Source organism: Tachyglossus aculeatus, chromosome 21 (genome assembly GCF_015852505.1).
Source record: "Tachyglossus aculeatus isolate mTacAcu1 chromosome 21, mTacAcu1.pri, whole genome shotgun sequence".
NCBI lineage: Eukaryota > Metazoa > Chordata > Mammalia > Monotremata > Tachyglossidae > Tachyglossus > Tachyglossus aculeatus.
In genome coordinates, this window is record NC_052086.1 from 77,521,635 (window position 1) to 77,539,072 (window position 17,438).

Genomic DNA, 17,438 nt, shown 5'->3' on the forward strand with positions numbered 1-17,438 from the left:
TTTCCAGCTACCGTGATCCCTGTCTCACACTCTGCCAATAATTCCCCCAGCCTAGAGACTTTGCATCAGCATGAACTGGTAGTCTTTTGAACCCTGAGCACCATTTCTGTGCACTCTGGATCCAGGATCCGAGACAAGGATTTGCTACTTGGACTACCTTCCCCTCACGTTCCTGACATCGAGCATGCACACACACTCAACTTGGGTTTGCCCAGGTGATTTGTCTGGCATTGGTGGTGGTGGAAAGTTGCTAAAGAGGAGAATAGTTGAAAAACACACAGAGAAAAACCAAAAAAAAAAAAAAGATCGAAATCGAGCATTTTCCCATTTCAGGATATTAGGGAAGGGATTACAATTAGAAAGGGCTTCGAAAGAAGAGATAAAGTACATTAGAGGAGCAAGCAGTTTGCAGCAATCAGTATGCACCATCAGACTTTTAATTTGCAAAAGTCTGCTATAAGAGAAGACATTTCAGCTGCATTTTCAATGACCACAGCGCCTGCAGAAGGTTGGTAAGTGTTCTTGTTAATCATCCCAAATGACTATAAGGAGGCGGCCCTGTCCCACTCTGAGACCACCAGTGTTGTACAAATGAGCAGTTGTGGCTTTCTGAAAGTCAGGGATCTGGGTTCTAGTTCTGACTTGGTTGGTCCCCTTAGGCACATCTCTTCACCTCAGGAGAATGATACCTCTGCCTGGAATCTCCTACCCCTCCATTTCTGGGAACTGGAGAAGACTCAGTAGACTAGAAGATCATGTTTTGAAGAGAAGGGTGATCAGAATCCTGATTTCAGACGAGATGAGCCAAAATTCTGTGGAAGGGTGGGATCTAGCAGGAAGAGGTAAGGGAGAGCTCGTTATGGGCAGGGAATGTGTCTGCTATATTCTGCTGTATTGTACTCTCCCAAGTGCTTAGTACAGTGCTCTGCACATAGTAAGCACTCAATAAATACCATTGGTTGATTGACATTGAGGAAAGCCCGGGGCATGGACCCCTCAAACAGTCTCTGCTGGAGTCCCAGGGGTCTGGTGGGCTGGAAACCTACATCATCAATCGTATTTATTGAGCGCTTACTATGTGCAGAGCACTGTACTAAGCGCTTGGGAAGTACAAATTGGCAACATATAGAGACAGTACCTACCCAACAGTGGGCTCACAGTCTAAAAAGTGGGCTCACAGTCTAAAAAATGATCACCAAAGACAGTTCCCATTTGCACTGTCAAGATGATAAGCTCAGAGGTGATTCTTACTTTTGTGTTCTTTCCCAGCACTTAGTACAGTGCTCTGCACACAGTAAGCACTTAAAAAGTACTATCACAACTAGGCCTGATCTTTCTCTTCTGAAATCTCACATCTCCTCCTGCCTTCAGGATATCTCTACTTGCATATCCTACCAACACCTAAGCTCATGTCCAAAACTTAATTCCTCATTTTCACTCCCCAATCCCCTCCTCTACCTAACTTTCCCATCACAGTTAGTGACACCAGCATTTTTCCCAACTCTCAAACCCATACTCTCAAACTCTTGGCAATTTGTTTGACTCTTCCCTCTCTTCCCACCCCCATATTTGGTTTGTCACTAAATCTTATCAAGATCTCTTCCACGATATTTCAATTTCCTCCACAATATTTCATTTCACCTTGCTACGCTCCTACTACCACCCAGCCCACACACTTCGTTCCTCTAATACCACTAACCTTCTCACTGTTCCTCGATCTTGTCTATCTCGCCACGGTCCTCTAGTTCACATCCTACCATTGGCCCAGAATTCCCTTCCTGCTCATATCAGATAATTGCTCTCCCTCACTTCACAGCCTTATTGAAGGGACATCTCCTCCAAGAAGCCTTCCTTGACTAAGCCCTCCTCTCCTATTCTTCCACTTCCTTCTGCATCACCCTGATTTGCTCCCTTCATTCATCCTCCCTCCCATCCCCCAAGACATATACATATATCTGTAATTTATTTACGTATTTATTCATTTATTGATGTATATTAATGTCTGTATCCCCCTCTTGACTGTGAGCTTGGTGTGGGCAGGGAATGCATCTGTTGTTGTACTGTACTCTCCAAAGCACTTAGTACAGTGCTTTGCACAAAGTAAGCACTTAAAAAATACGATGGAAAATAGACTTCCCTTTCCTCTTCATCCTAATGGCCTCCACACTGGTCTAGGCACTTGTCATATCCCAGGTGATGATGACGATGCTGATGATTCTTATATTTGTTAAGTGCTTAGTACATGTCAGACACTGTTCTAACCGCTGGGTTAGATACAAGTTAATTAGGTTGGACACAATTCCAGTCCCACGTGGGGCTCAAAGTCTAAGTAGATGGGAGAATCGGCATTCCTGGAATGCCCTTCTTCTTCATATCCAACAATTCCCCTCCCTGTCTTCAAAGTCTTATTGAAGGCAATCTCCTCCAAGAGGCCTTCTGTGACTAAGCCCTCTTTTCCTTTTCTTCTACTCCCTTCTGCGTTCATTCATTCATTCAATCAATCAATCGTATTTATTGAGCGCTTACTGTGTGCAGAGCACTGTACTAAGCGCTTGGGAAGTACAAGTTGGCAACATATAGAGACGGTCCCTACCCAACAGCGGGCTCACAGTCTAGAAGGGGGAGACAGACAACGAAACAGAACATATTAAAAAAATAAAATAAATAGAATAAATATGTACAAATAAAATGAATAGAGTAATAAATACGTAAAAACATATATACAGGTGCCCTGACCTTTCTCCCTTTATTCATCTCCCCTCCAAGCCGCACTGTACTAATGTCTTGTCTTATGCTGTCAAGTAGTTTCTGACCCATAGCGACACCACAGACACATCTCTCCCAAAATGCCCCGCTCTCCATCTGCAATCATTCTGGTACTGCATCCATAGAGTATTCTCAGTAAAAATATGGAAGTGGTTTACCATTGCTGCCGCCCTTGCAGTAAACTCAAGTCTCCACCCACAACTCACGCCCATGCCACTGCTGCCCAGCATAGGTGAGTTTTGAAGGAGATTGCCTTCCACTCACTAGCCACTGCCCAAGCTAGGAATGGAATAAGTAGACATCTGCTTGACTCTCCCTCCCTTAATCGAGGCTGGTAGAGTTCTGGAAACTCTCCAGGTGTGACCCTGAGACTTGCAATACTTATGTGTGTATCTGTAATTTATTTATTTATATTAAGGTTTATGTCCCCCTCTAGATTGTAAATTCATAGTAGGCAGGGAATGTAACTGTTCTATTATTCTACTGTACTCTCCCAAGTGCATAGTACATTACTCTGCACAGAGTTAAGTGCTCAATAAATAAGATTGATTGATTTTACAAATGAGGAGACTGAGGTACAGAGAAGTTAAGTGATTTTCCCCAGGTCACTCAGCAGGTAAGTGGCAGAGCTGGGATTAGAACCCAGTTCCTCTGATTCCCAGGCTCTGCACTTTCCACTAGGCCTTGTGACTTCCTACTGAATCAGCCTCCTAGTTGATCTCTCTGCCTCCAGTCTCTTCACTATCCTACCCTGATCATGTTTCTTAAATGCAAAATGTGATTTCTAAAACGTTTCTCCCCACATCATTACTCTTCTCAAAACTATCTAATGATTTGTCATGGTTTTATATTGCAATCAATCAATCAATCAATCGTATTTATTGAGCGCTTACTATGTGCAGAGAACTGTACTAAGCGCTTGGGAAGTACAAATTGGCATCACATAGAGACAGTCCCTACCCAACAGTGGGCTCACAGTCTAAAAGGGGGAGACAGAGAACAGAACCAAACATACCAACAAAATAAGTAGGATAGAAATGTACAAGTAAAATAAATAAATAAATAAATAAATAAATAGAGTAATAAATATGTACAACCATATATACATATATACAGGTGCTGTGGGGAAGGGAAGGAGGTAAGACGGGGGGATGGAGAGGGGGACGAGGGGGAGAGGAAAGAAGGGGCTCAGTCTGGGAAGGCCTCCTGGAGGAGGTGAGCTCTCAGCAGGGCCTTGAAGGGAGGAAGAGAGCTAGCTTGGCGGATGGGCAGAGGGAGGGCATTCCAGGCCCGGGGGATGACGTGGGCCGGGGGTCGATGGCGGGACAGGCGAGAGCGAGGTACAGTGAGGAGATTAGTGGTGGAGGAGCGGAGGGTGCGGGCTGGGCAGTAGAAGGAGAGAAGGGAGGTGAGGTAGGAGGGGGCGAGGTGATGGACAGCCTTGAAGCCCAGGGTGAGGAGTTTCTGCCTGCTGCGCAGATTGATCGGTAGCCATTGGAGGTTTTTGAGGAGGGGAGTAATATGTCCAGAGTGTTTCTGGACAAAGATAATCCGGGCAGCAGCATGAAGTATGGATTGAAGTGGAGAGAGACACGAGGATGGGAGATCAGAGAGAAGGCTAGTGCAGTAGTCCAGACGGGATAGGATGAGAGCTTGAATTAGCAGGGTAGCAGTTTGGATGGAGAGGAAAGGGCGGATCTTGGCAATGTTGCGGAGCTGAGACCGGCAGGTTTTGGTGACGGCTTGGATGTGAGGGGTGAATGAGAGAGCAGAGTCGAGGATGACACCAAGGTTGCGGGCTTGTGAGACGGGAAGGATGGTAGTGCCGTCAACAGAGATGGGAAAGTCAGGGAGAGGACAAGGTTTGGGAGGAAGACAAGGAGCTCAGTCTTCGACATGTTGAGCTTTAGGTGGCGGGCGGACATCCAGATGGAGATGTCCTGAAGGCAGGAGGAGATGCGAGCCTGGAGGGAGGGGGAGAGAGCAGGGGCAGAGATGTAGATCTGGGTGTCATCAGCGTAGAGATGATAGTTGAAGCCGTGGGAGCGAATGAGGTCACCAAGGGAGTGAGTGTAGATTGAGAACAGAAGGGGACCAAGCACTGAACCTTGGGGAACCCCCACAGTAAGAGGATGGGAGGGGGAGGAGGAGCCTGCAAAAGAGACTGAGATTGCAAGCAGAAGCACCTGGCCATTCGCTTTAAAGCTCTTGCCCAGCTTGGATTCTCTCTTTCTCCCTGGCTAACCAACTCACTAGGACTTGTTCACATCTCTCCAATCACTGACTTCTTGCTCTGAACCTCCCTCCTTCCTGAAACTCCCTCCTGCTTCATACCCAGCAGACTATAGCTCTTCCCATCTTCAAAGCCCTTCTGAAATCAGATTTCTTCCAGGAAGTCTTGACCAGTTTTAATTTTAATGGCATTTGTTAAGTGCTTACTATGTGCCAGGCACTGTACTAAGTGCTGGGGTGATACCAGCTAGTCAGGTTGAACTCATTCCCATTAATCTCTAATCTTCCCAGTTAATATCCTCCAACTGCCATTTCAGTCCTTATGCAAACAATTAAGTACGTACAACAGTATAACAGCTATATGCCTATCTTATATACTTTATTACCATCCCTGGACTGTAATTTATTTTGAAGTCTCTCTCCTCCACTAGACTGCAAACTCCTTGTGGGCAGGAATCCTATTCCGTATGTATTACAGTCTCCCAAACACACAGTACAGTGCTCTTCAACCTTAGGTGCTCAATAAATGTAACTGAATTATTACCTAATAGACCCAGGAACTGGGATTTGGACTTGTGTGACTTGGCATGGACCCCTGGAGAGTTTCCAGTACTCTACCAGTCTCGGCTAGGGGAGGGAGAGTCAAGCAGAGCCATACCCATTCCATTTCTAGCTTGGGCGATGGCTCGTGAGAGGAAGGCAATCTGCTACAAGTCAAAACTCACCCGTGCTGGGCAGCAGTGGCATAGGAGAGAGTCGAGGGTGGAGACTCAATTTTACCGCATGGAAGGTGGCAATGGTAAAACCACTTCCGTATTTCTACCAAGAAAACTCTATGGATGCACTGGCAGAATGATTGCAGGTGGACAGCGGGGCATTCTGGGAGAGATGCATCCGTGGTGTTGCTATGGGCTGGAAATGACTCGATGGCATAAGACAAGACAACACTTGGCATGGGAAATCATACTACAAAAAGTCAAAAGCCATGAGGATTATTCCATTATATCCACCTGTGCACTTTCTACTCCAAATCCTGATAAATTCAACTATTAAAAAATGCACTTATTCCACGTAGGAAGAAGGAGCATTTACAGCTGGGATCAAAGTTAGGAAAATGTCATAATAATTTATGCCAAAAAAATGCACTCAGTGTACTCGCCATAAACCATGGGAAAGTACTGTGACACAACTGGGACCTGACTTGTTTTATTTCTTTCTAGACCTGGCTGCCCTAATGGTTATTACAGGTGTTTTCCACTGGTAGCAATCCAGAGAAATGATTTCTAGCAAACTTTTTAACCTTGAAATGCTCATTTAAAATGCCACCTTTCCCTTAAGTAAGCAGGTTCAATCCATTTCCTTTTCAAGAGAGTGTGTATTATTTGTGGGAATTTGAGAGGATCTGTATGTATGTGAGTTTGTGAGTGTGTGTGTGTGTGTGTGTGTGTGTGTGTGTGTGTTTTGTGTAGATCCTCACTATGTTGTCACTCAGGAATTGGCAAAAATCTCTAGCAACAAAGTCGGAGTGGGAGGAAGGTGAACCCATATTTGATCTGGTTAGGGTACTTGGCAATAACGGCAGGGAGGGGAAAGACCAGAGAGGATGGTTGTTCTCCTGGGAAAGTGGTAAGCAGGTAAGGGAAAGATCGGTGGAATACTGGTTTAATGGGGAAAAGTCCATTGATAAAACCTAAAATTAAAAAAACCTCAAAGCCTTCATTTCTCTCCTCTTCTGGATTGGGTTACTGTCTTAGGTGACAGAGTGTAGGATGAGAGTCCTTCTGAAATGATTTGTGGGGAAACGTTTTCTATCCGTGTGTGTATGTGTGTGTTGGTATGCAGAAGAGCTGCATGTGTGAATATTAATGAACTTGAAATATGAAACGTCAAAAACAATGGAGCAGCCATCCTGGATGTTACATTTTGGGGTTCTTTTTTCATTTTTATTTTTTTCCATTCAGTTGAACGTACAGTGGTCTGTAACATTTTTTTTTTTACTTCTCTGACCTTCCCTGGGGGTTATTAACTGTGAGAGCTGTGGAAAGGTTGAGTATCAATGCCCCTTTCCCTTCTGAAATCTACTTTGAGAAAACCCCGCTGGCTGGAGTGTCTGTAATGGAGTGACTCTGTCCAAGGCCCATCATAGCAGAAACCTAATAAATGTCTGGAGAAATGTCATCAGGTTCTGCCCACTCCTGCTTCCTTCAACATGGTTAACTGGAAGGTTAGAATGTGGGAGGGTGTGTCACAGTCCCATCAAGATAATTAACAGCCTCTCAAGACAAGCAATTAAAACTTGTGATTTTAATCTACAGGCTTTCTTCTTTTGTTTCCCAATTACAGTCTATCAGAGTAATTACACACACACACACACACAAAAAAAAAAAAAACAAAAAAAACCATGGCTGTGTCATGTAGTGTGGTGGTTTCAGATCCGAGCAAAAAATTAGTGGAGTTTAGCTGAGAAGACAAATGCCTTTCAAAAATGAACCATTTAGGCTCCATCTTCTCTCAACTGCAGTAGAGAATATTACCCAAAACAGAATGGGGACAACATTTCACCCTGAGAAATTTTGAAACTCTCTCAGAACTCCTCCAAGTCCTACCTTTCTTCTTCAAGTAGGGACTTGTGGAAGAATTCCTTCACTTTGAGCCAAAGACCTGACTCTGACCACAAAGTCAATCTAAAGGAATGTCATTTATGTGACAAGAAGTGAAAGAGTAATTAAAACTTTTAAGAGATCTATTCAACATTCTTCCCTCTATGCAAGTGATCAGCAAAGCTCCTTTTCTAATCTGGCTAGTTGTTACAACATAACATTTTCAAATAGTTTCTAAGGTAATTATGTCAAATATGTGGAAAATGGTAGGCAGCAATTTGTATTAGTTTGTGATTAATCTTTGTACATTCTGGCATTTCAATTTTGCTTGAGCAGACAGTGTTTGCTTTTCCCCAAGGGCCCAGGTTTCAGGAGTTTGCTTCACTGACTTTTCCTCCGAGGTGAGATCTCACAATTCCTCAATCTCCTATATTTCTCTCCACTCCATGTCCTGTGTTCTATTTCCACTTTACTGATTTCTCTCTCTTCCCTTCCTCCCTCTCTCCCCCTCTCCTTCCCTTCCTCCTTTTCTCTATTTCTTCCCTTACATCTCCTTTCCCCTCACCTTCTCTCTTTAACTTCCTCCTCTTCTCTCTCCCTTTCCCTCTATCCCACCCCCTCCTTCTCTACATGGGCAAGGATATGCTTCCCTCTGAAGAAGAAGAGTCGCTGGGAGAATCTGAGTTGACTTCCTAATACCATTTGGCTGGCTTGCTACAAAGATTTGACCACCTGGATGCCTCTACTTGCAGAATACAGCTTCTCGGCACTGAAGCTGGAAATTCAACTGGAGTACAAGGTTCCTATGGAAACAGCAACTAACGTAGGATGGAGACTAGGAGTGAGAAAGAAGTTTGTCTCCATGGACCACAAAATATTTCCAAGAGCTCCACTGGATCCATTTGAGTTATGGGTTTGGGAAACATGTTCCAATCACAATTATCCACCAAGGACTGAGATGAAATTTAGGTGGTGATCTGCAGGGAGGCTCTTTTTAACCACTCAGCAAATTGACACTTTTCCCAGGTTCACCACCTTGGATAACTCCCCCTCCTCCTTGAGAGTCCTCTTACTGCAACCAGCAAGGGAAGCAGTGTGGCCTAGGCTGATTCTAATCCCAGCTCTGCCACTTGTCTGCTGCGTGACCTTGGGTGAGTCACTTAACTTCTCTATGCCTCAGTTTCCTCAACTGTAAAATGGGGATTCAATATTTAGACTCTGAGCCTCGTGTGGAACAGGGAATGTGTTTGACCTGATTAACTTGTATCTACCCCATCACTTATAAAGGTGACACATAATAAGTGCTACAGATGGTATTTTTTAAAAAAAGAAAAAAAAACAGGAAGGGGATACTGACAACACTGTTTCCTTGTTCTTCCCAGTTTTTGCAAAAGGGTCATGATTGGATCAACTAATATGATCTGTTTGGGATGATTATCTGGGGGATGTTTTCCTGCCCCTACAATGTTGGAGGAGAAGCAGTGTGGCCTAATAGATAGAGCACAGACCTGGGAGTCAGAGGGACATGGGTCCTAATCCCAGCTCCACCACTTGTCTGCTGTGTGACCTGCCTCAGTTAACTCATCCGTAAAATGGGGATTAAGACTGTGCACCCCATGTGGAACATGGATTGGGTCCAACCTGATTACCTCATATCTACCCCTGTGCTTAGTACAGTGCCTGGAATATAGTAAGCTCTTAACAAATACCATTACAAAATACCATTACAAAAATATTGCCAATATCAATAGTTTTCCTGATGATGGGATGATCTATTCTTTGTTGTAGCCTGATTGTCCCTTGTAACTGCCCTGATCCCATCATCCTAGAGAAGCAGCCTGGCTCAGTGGCAAGAGCCCAGGCTTTGGAGTCAGAGGTCATGGGTTCTAATCCCACCTCCGCCAATTGTCAGCTGTGTGATTTTGGGCAAGTCACTTCACTTCTCTGGGCCTCAGTTCCCTCATCTGTAAAATAGGGACACAGACTGTGAGCCCCACATGGGACAACCTGATCACCTTGTATTCCCCCTTACAGTGCTTGGCACATACTAAGCACTAAGCACTAAACTGTCCATTCCACCCCATTTTCCAGCTCCTTCCAGTATCCCCCATACATACAGTTTGAGTACCCCAATATCGGCCATAGGACCCCTCAACTTATGTCATTGCCCAGTCTCTGTAACACCTCTTACTTCACATGTTCACACTCTTACCTCCACCGGGCTGTCACACTAATCTAAAAATAATCTATGACATTCCAGAGTGGGATGGACAGGCAATAAAAAGGGGCATCTCTGTGGTTCCGGAAAGATCGGGGGAAACTCTGCCCTGAGGATCTCTAGCTCAGGGATCCAGCAGCCTTGAAGTAGCCTTGCTGGATGGCATTCTGAGAATTTCCAAGTCTACGGAATACCCCTGAAGTCCTCATCTGTGAAGGGAGCTATGATTATCTGGAGTGTCAGAACAAAACACCCCAAGGAATCGATTACATCCTACTTCATTCAAACATGTCCATTAGCCTTTGGGCGTGTAGGCCAGTGCTTATTTTCACTACTGGTTTAAGCTCAGATTAATCAAAGAGTAAGATGCCCTTAGAATTCCCAATGAAAGAGATGGAATAACTCACCACAAGTCACTGTAGGATTATTACCCAGAGAATTCCCTATCTCCACCAAGGACAGAAAAGGAGCCAATGTGTCTGAGTCCGGTTAGGCATAAGGGAGAATCCTCACAGTGAAATAGGTCAAATCATTGAATGAGTGATCTTGGAAGGCATAGAATTGTCTCCTCTGAATGTCCACAAAAGTAGAAGGGTAATCTCATCAGTCTGAAAGCATTGAGCTAGAGCCTTCGAGGCAGGGAGATGAATTTGATGATCAATCAATAAGTCAATCAATGGTAGTTATTGAGCAGTTACTTTGTGCGTAACACTGTACTAATCGTTTGAGAGAATGCAACGGAATTAGCAGACATGTTTCTTGCCCATAGTGAGCTTACAGTCTAGAGGGGGAGAAAGACATTAATGTGAATAAATGAGAAATTTTTAATGCATAATTTAAATTATGTACATAAGTGTTGTGGGGCTAGGGGTGGGGCAAAAATAAAATGTCCAAAGGTCTCAGATCCAAGGGCAAAGATGATGCAGATGGGAGAATGAGCTGGGGAAAAGAAGGCTTAATTGGAGAAGGCTTCTTGGAGGAGATGTGACCTTAATGATCGCAGATTACTTCTGGCTGGGAGATTGTAATAGTAATCGTAGTATTTGTTAAACTCTTTACTAAATGTCAAGCACTGTGTTAGATACCGGACAACCAGGTCAGATACAGTCCCTCTCTGACATGGGGCTCAAAGCCCAAGGAGAAGGGTGAACCGGTATTCCATCCTCATTCTCTGAGCTATAAGCTTGTTTTGGGCAGGGAACATGTCTACCAACTCTTGTTATATTGTACTCTCCCATGCACTTAGTACAGTTCTCTACACAGTGAAAGTGCTCAATAAATACGATTGATGGTTTTACAGATGAGGAAATTGAGGCATAGAGAAGTTAAATGGCTCCCTCAAGATGATAATAATAATAACAATAATGATGGTATTTATTAAGCACTTAACTATGTGGCAAGCACTGTTCTAAGCACTGGGGTAGATAGAAGATAATCAGGTTGTCCCATGTGGGCCTCACAGTCTTCATCCCCATTTTACAGATGAGGTAACTGAGGCACAGAGAAAGGCACAGAGAAATTAAGTGACTTGCCCAAAGTCACACAGCTAATAAATGGGATTAGAATCCATGACCTCTGACTCTCAAGCCTGTGTTCTCCCAACAAGCAAGTGACAGAGCCATAATAAGAACCCAAATCTTCTGACTCCCAGGGCTGTACTCTTTTTATAATGGCATTTGTTAAGTGCTTACTATGAGCGATGCACTGTTCTAAGTGCTGCGGTAGATACAGGCTAATCAGGTTGGACACATTCCCTGACTCACGTGGGCTCACATTCTTATTCCCCATTTTACAGATGAGGGAACTGAGGCACAGAGAAGTGTAGTGACTTGCCAAAGGTTACACAGCAGACAAGTGGCAGAGCTTGGATTAGAACCCAGGGCCTCTGATTTACAGGCTTGTGATCTATCCACTAGGCTACTCTGCTTCCCTAAGCCATTACTCTTTCCACTAGGCCATGCTGCTTCTTAACATCTGGGCCCATAAGCAAAGCCAGTGTTGGGTTAAATCAAAGGTCTGGCAGAGAAAACAGGATGCTCAGAGGAACAGTATGAATCTTGTCTTCTTTTGTATTCTTAATGTTTAGGGCTAGGCCTTCTCACACCCCTAACATATCACCTCCACATTCCACTAACTTCCCTTCTCCATACCCATTCTGAACTGCTTGTCTGAGAATTGATCCAAACTCTTCTCGACCTTGTTGACGGTTTCTATCTGCAACACCTGCCTGTGCTAATGGATTCTGTATGCCGGCTCCCCGCTGGGCGAATTCACGTTTTCAAGAAAGAAATACAAAGAAAGTGATGAAACCCACCTGAAAAGGGCAGTAGAAAGCTGGAGAGAGGCTGCCAGGACCTCATCCCGGGGCCAGAACCTCACCGGGAGCCAGAACTTCTTAGGTATGAGCAGCTGGTGAGTCATTTCATCGTGGCAAAAAACAGCAAATAAAGAAGTTAAAAGCTTGGAAAAGGAATGTGATTGGGCCCTTCGGCAGGTGGAGCTTTGGAGCCAGGTTCTAAAGTGTGGGCATGGGCCTGGCACTCAGAGCCTTCTCAGTTTGAGCGGGGCCCCGAGCCTTCTCTGAGCCAACTCACCTGCAACACATCTTGAGAGGGAGAAAGGCCCAGCGACAGCTGTCCTCATTAAGCAGCTTACTTCTCCCCCACACCCGGAGGAAACCCACCTGGCAGATGGAAATACCAGCTCAGGGCAGTGCTGGCTTTGTAACTTGGAAGACACTTAACAAACCCTAGGGAACCCGGAGACAGAGAATATGTTTCTCGGAGCGAAACTAGATGCTGCGCTAGAACATCTAGTGGGAGAACATCTTAATGGGATGGAATAAAGGATGCATAGACCCTTAATGATATGCAGACTTTAGCTGAGACCCAGGGATAGCAGGGTTTACATTCACACTTAAAACCAACCCTAGCCTATATCCTTTTTTTATGGTATTTATTAAGCGCTCACTATGTACCAGGCACTGTTCTAAGCACTAGGGTAGATGAAAGCTAACACTTTTGACACAGTCCATGTTCCACATGGGGCTCACATTCATAATCTCCATTTTACAGATGAGGTAACAGGGGCACAGAGAAGTTAAGTGACTTATCCAAGGTCACACAACAAACAAGTGGCAGAGCCGGGAGTAGAACCCAGGTCCTTCTGATTCCCTGACCTGTGCTCTATCCACAAGGCCCCACTGCTTCTCTTGGGTTCACTGGGGTGATCACCAGTCTTTCAAGTCACTGAAGCAGCTTGGCCTAGTGGGAAAAGCATGGACCTGGAAGTCAGAGGACCTGGGTTCTAATTCTGGCTCTCGCAGTTGCCTTTTGGGTGATGCTGAGTAGGTCACTTCACTTCTCTGGGCCTCAGTTTCCTCAACTGTAAAATAGGGATTAAATACCTATTCACCCTCCTGCTTAAACTGTGAGCCTCGTGTGGGAAAGGGATTGTGTTTAACCAGATTAATTTATGTCTATCCTGACACTTGGAACCATGTTTGACACATATAGTAAATGCCTAACGAATATAACAATAATAATAATAATGATAATGGCATTTATTAAGTGATTACTATGTGCAAAGCACTGTTCTAAGCGCTGGGGAGATTACAAGGTGATCAGGTTGTCCCACGAGGGGCTCACAGTCATAATCCCCATTTTACAGATGAGGTAACTGAGGTACAGAGAAGTTAAGTGACTTGCCCAAAGTCACACAGCTGACAACTGGCAGAGCCAGGATTTGAACCCCTGACCTCTGATTCCAAAGCCCGTGCTCTTTCCACTAAGCCATGCTGCTTCTCTGATAATGATAATTATATCATTATGTGATATAATTATATGATCATTATATGATATACATGATATATATCATTATATGATATGGTAATGATAATTATAATTAATAATAATAATAATAATAATGATGTCCTTGAATGCTATCCCCCAAAGTAGCATTTTATAGTTTGTGATGTATCCATGCTTGGCACGGCTTTCAAAGAGTACATGAAGATAAAGAAACTTTTGATCTGAAAAGCAGCATGGCCAAGTGGGAAGAACATGGTCCTGGGAGTCACGGGATCTGGATTCTAGTCTCAGCTCTACAACTTGTCTGCAGTATGACCCTGGGCAAGTCACTTTACTTCCCCGGGCCTCACTTACCTCATCTGTTGAGTGGGGATTAAGACAGTGAGCCCCATACAGGACATGGTCTGTGTCCAACCTGATTAGCTTGTATCTACCTCAGCGCTTAGTACTGTACTTGTCACATACAGAGCACTTAACAAATGAATAAAATGAATAAATAAAAATAATGAAAAAAACTTGTGCACCTTTGAATACTGCATAGGCTTCTGAGTAGCTGGTTGGAACAGCAACAGAAAGCTGGGATTGTGTTTCCTGTCAAAAAACAAGGTTTTAAGTTAGCAAAGAAATACACATCAGATTGTGCTCTCCCAAGCACTTAGTATAGTGCTGTGCACAAAGTAAGCACTGAATAAATACCACTGATTGATTGATGGATTGGAAAAAGTTGCTTCCCAACTCCATCAGAAGCAAGCACTGATGAAAGGAATTCTGTATTTAGCATTCTTCCTTTTTTATGGCATTTGTTAAGAGCTTACTATGTGCCAGGTGCTGTACTAAGCGCTGGCATAGTTACAAGATAATCAGGTTGGGCACGGTCTGTGTCCCACATGGGGCTCAAAGTCTTAATCCCCATTTACAGATGAGGTACCAGACACAAAGAGGTCAAGTGGGTTGCCCAAAGTTACACAGCAGACAAGTGGTGGAGCTGGAATTCAAACCCAAGTCCTTCTGATTCTCAAGCCCATGATCTATTCATTAGACACCACTGCTTCTTTCTTGTTAGATTTTTAGCTCTTTTAGGGCATGGTCTGTCCACTGTGTTTTCCCAAGTGCTTAGTTCAGTGTACTGCACACAGTAGGTGCTCAATAACTACCATGCTCTTTGCTGTCACCCCAGCAGACAGAGCAAACAGGGCAGACAGAACAGACAGCCTTTAGAAGGCTGGGCAACTTGGACATGAGCCCTGGTGTACTAGAGATATCCCCTCTCCCTGGACATCCAGCAGAAACTCCTCAAAATTAGTTTCATGACTCTCTTGCTTCTAATGTACTTTCCTAAGCACCTGGTAAAGTATTTTACAGTCTGCAGGCACTCAATAGAGTCTTTTGATTGATTGAATGGGTGTGGTAGAGTTCTAGCCATGAGGTCTGGCAACCTGAAGTGTATTATCCCCAGTGCAGCCTCATTGCTTACAGCTGTCCAATTCCTCACCTACTTCTGGATGCTCAGAGGGAAGAAACAGGCTGATTTTGTTTACCATGTAAAATGCCCCCATATTTTTTTTTTCATGGTATTTGTGAAGACCTTACTAGATTTCAAACACTGTTCTAAGCACTGAGTTAGGTACAAGTTAATCAGGTCAGACACAATCCCTGTCCTAAATGGGGCTCACGGTTTAAGTAGGAGGTAGAACAGTCATTTAATCCCCATTTTACAGGTGAGGAAACAAAGGTGCTGAGAAATGAAGTGACTTGCCCAAGGTCACACAACAAGCAACTGGGAAAGCAATTGGCAGAGCTGGGATTAGAACCCAGGTCCTCTGATTCCCAGGCCCGGGCTCTTTCCACTGGGCCTCACCTCTTCTCATGGAATCCCTTGCTCTTATGCCTTTCCATCTATCAGCCACTGGTTCAGGCAGCAGACAGACTCTCAGCTCTTCTTCCATCCCAGTATCCTTTCTAATGCATCTAGATTCAATCCCACTCAGGTAGGTTGGATATGGAGTCCCTCCTGGGCTGTGACAAGGCAAACGGTCTTTGGAGATGTCAAGATGGCTCCCCCCAAATCCTCAAGACATAGATGATGATGATGATGGCATTTATTAAGGGCTTACTATGTGCAAAGCACTGTTCTAAGTGCTGGGGAGGTTATCAGGTTGTCCCACAAGGGGCTCACAGTCTTCCCCAAGGGTCATAAGGTGGGGCTATGGAGGCCAGTGCCAGGGTTCTGCTGTGCCCAAACAAACCTCATTTCCTGACCCACCTGTCGAGCTGCCATGTTTTCCACTATTTCAGTGGAACCTGGGTTCTAATTCTGCCTCTGCCACTTGTCTTCTGTGTGACCTTGGGCAAGCCACTTGACCTCTCTGTGCCTAGTTACCTCATCTGTTAAATGGGGATTAAGATTGTGAGCCTCATGTGGGAAATGGTCTGTGCCCAACCTGATTATCTTGTATCTACGCCAGTGCTTACTAGTGTGCCTAGTCATAGTAAGCACTTAACAAATACCAAAAGAAATAAAAAAATAAAAAAACACCCAGATTCATTCCAGCATAGGACTTCTTCCAGAATGCCAGCTCATTTGCCATATCTCCAATAAGGTATTAATTCCCACGTGCAATCAGCTGTCGAATACTTCCCTGAGCCCCATGCTGACAGACAAGAAATATTGTACATTGTCCCAGGTTTTTTTGATCCATGATTTATGGATGTATAGTATGAAATATTCATTAAAACAGACTGCGGTTGCTCATTCATTTGTCATGTTTTTAATTCATATTTTAAAACATTAATAAAACTGACAATATTAATTATTTTTGAAAACACTAAATATATTTAAGACGTGGAGACGGCAAGAGTTTCGTTTGATATTAAAATCTTGGTAGGAATTATTTCAAGCAATTTTCAGTGGTTTGTTTAAATAGGGTATTTTTAAAATGACTGGTAATCCTGGTTTGGGTGGGATAGCCACGTCATTTGGGATCTGTACCACCCCTGGACAGGACTAAGGTGAGCCTGGTGATCACAATTGTTGGTCAGTCAGTCATTCGGTCAATCGTATTTATTGAGTGCTTACTGTGTCCACAGCACTGTACTAAGCACTTGGGAGAGGACAGTATAACAAAAAACAGATATATTCTCTTCCCTCAGTGAGCTTATAGTCTAGAAGGGGAGACAGACAGTAATATAAATAAATAAATAACAGGTTTGTACATAAGTGCTGTGGGGCTGGGGGGGGGGATGAATAAAGAGAGGAAGTCAGAGTGAAGCAGAAGGGAGTAGTAGAAGAGGAAAGGAGGGCTGAGTCAGGGAAGGCCTGTTGGAGGAGATGTGCCTTCGGTAAGGCTTTGAAGCAGGGGAGAGTAATTTTCTGTTGGATTTCATTCATTCATTCATTCAATCGTATTTATTGAGCGCTTACTGTGTGCAGAGCACTGTACTAAGTGCTTGGGAAGTACAATTTGGCAACATATAGAGATGGTCCCTACCCAACAGCAGGCTCACAGTCTAGAAGGATTTGAGGAGGGAGGGTGCTCCAGACTAGAGGCGGGGCATGGGCGAGGGGCCAGTGGTGAGAGAGATGAGATCAAGGTACAGTGAGGTTAGCATTAGAGGAGCCAAGTGTGTGGGATGAGTTGTAGTAGGACAGCAGTGAGGTGAAGTTGCTGATGACCCTTCCACTCTGCTTCCTCCACCTCCCTGCTCTCTCCACTGGTCTTTGTCACCACTGCCAACTATCCCTTGGCTTAGGCCGGACAGCCAGGGCTGGGTTGTGCGGGTAGTAGGAAATGGAGAGCATTCTGGGAGGTGACT

At 44.4% G+C, this 17,438-nt stretch overlaps 1 non-coding gene across 1 annotated transcript; it reads right to left on the reverse strand.

Moving 5' to 3' along the window:
- Positions 1–3,003: 3,003 nt before the first annotated feature.
- On the reverse strand, positions 3,004–3,141 carry LOC119943105. Its single transcript, XR_005455585.1, has one exon. It is a non-coding gene; the product is annotated as a small nucleolar RNA SNORA7 (small nucleolar RNA).
- Between the last annotated feature and the right edge of the window lie 14,297 nt (positions 3,142–17,438).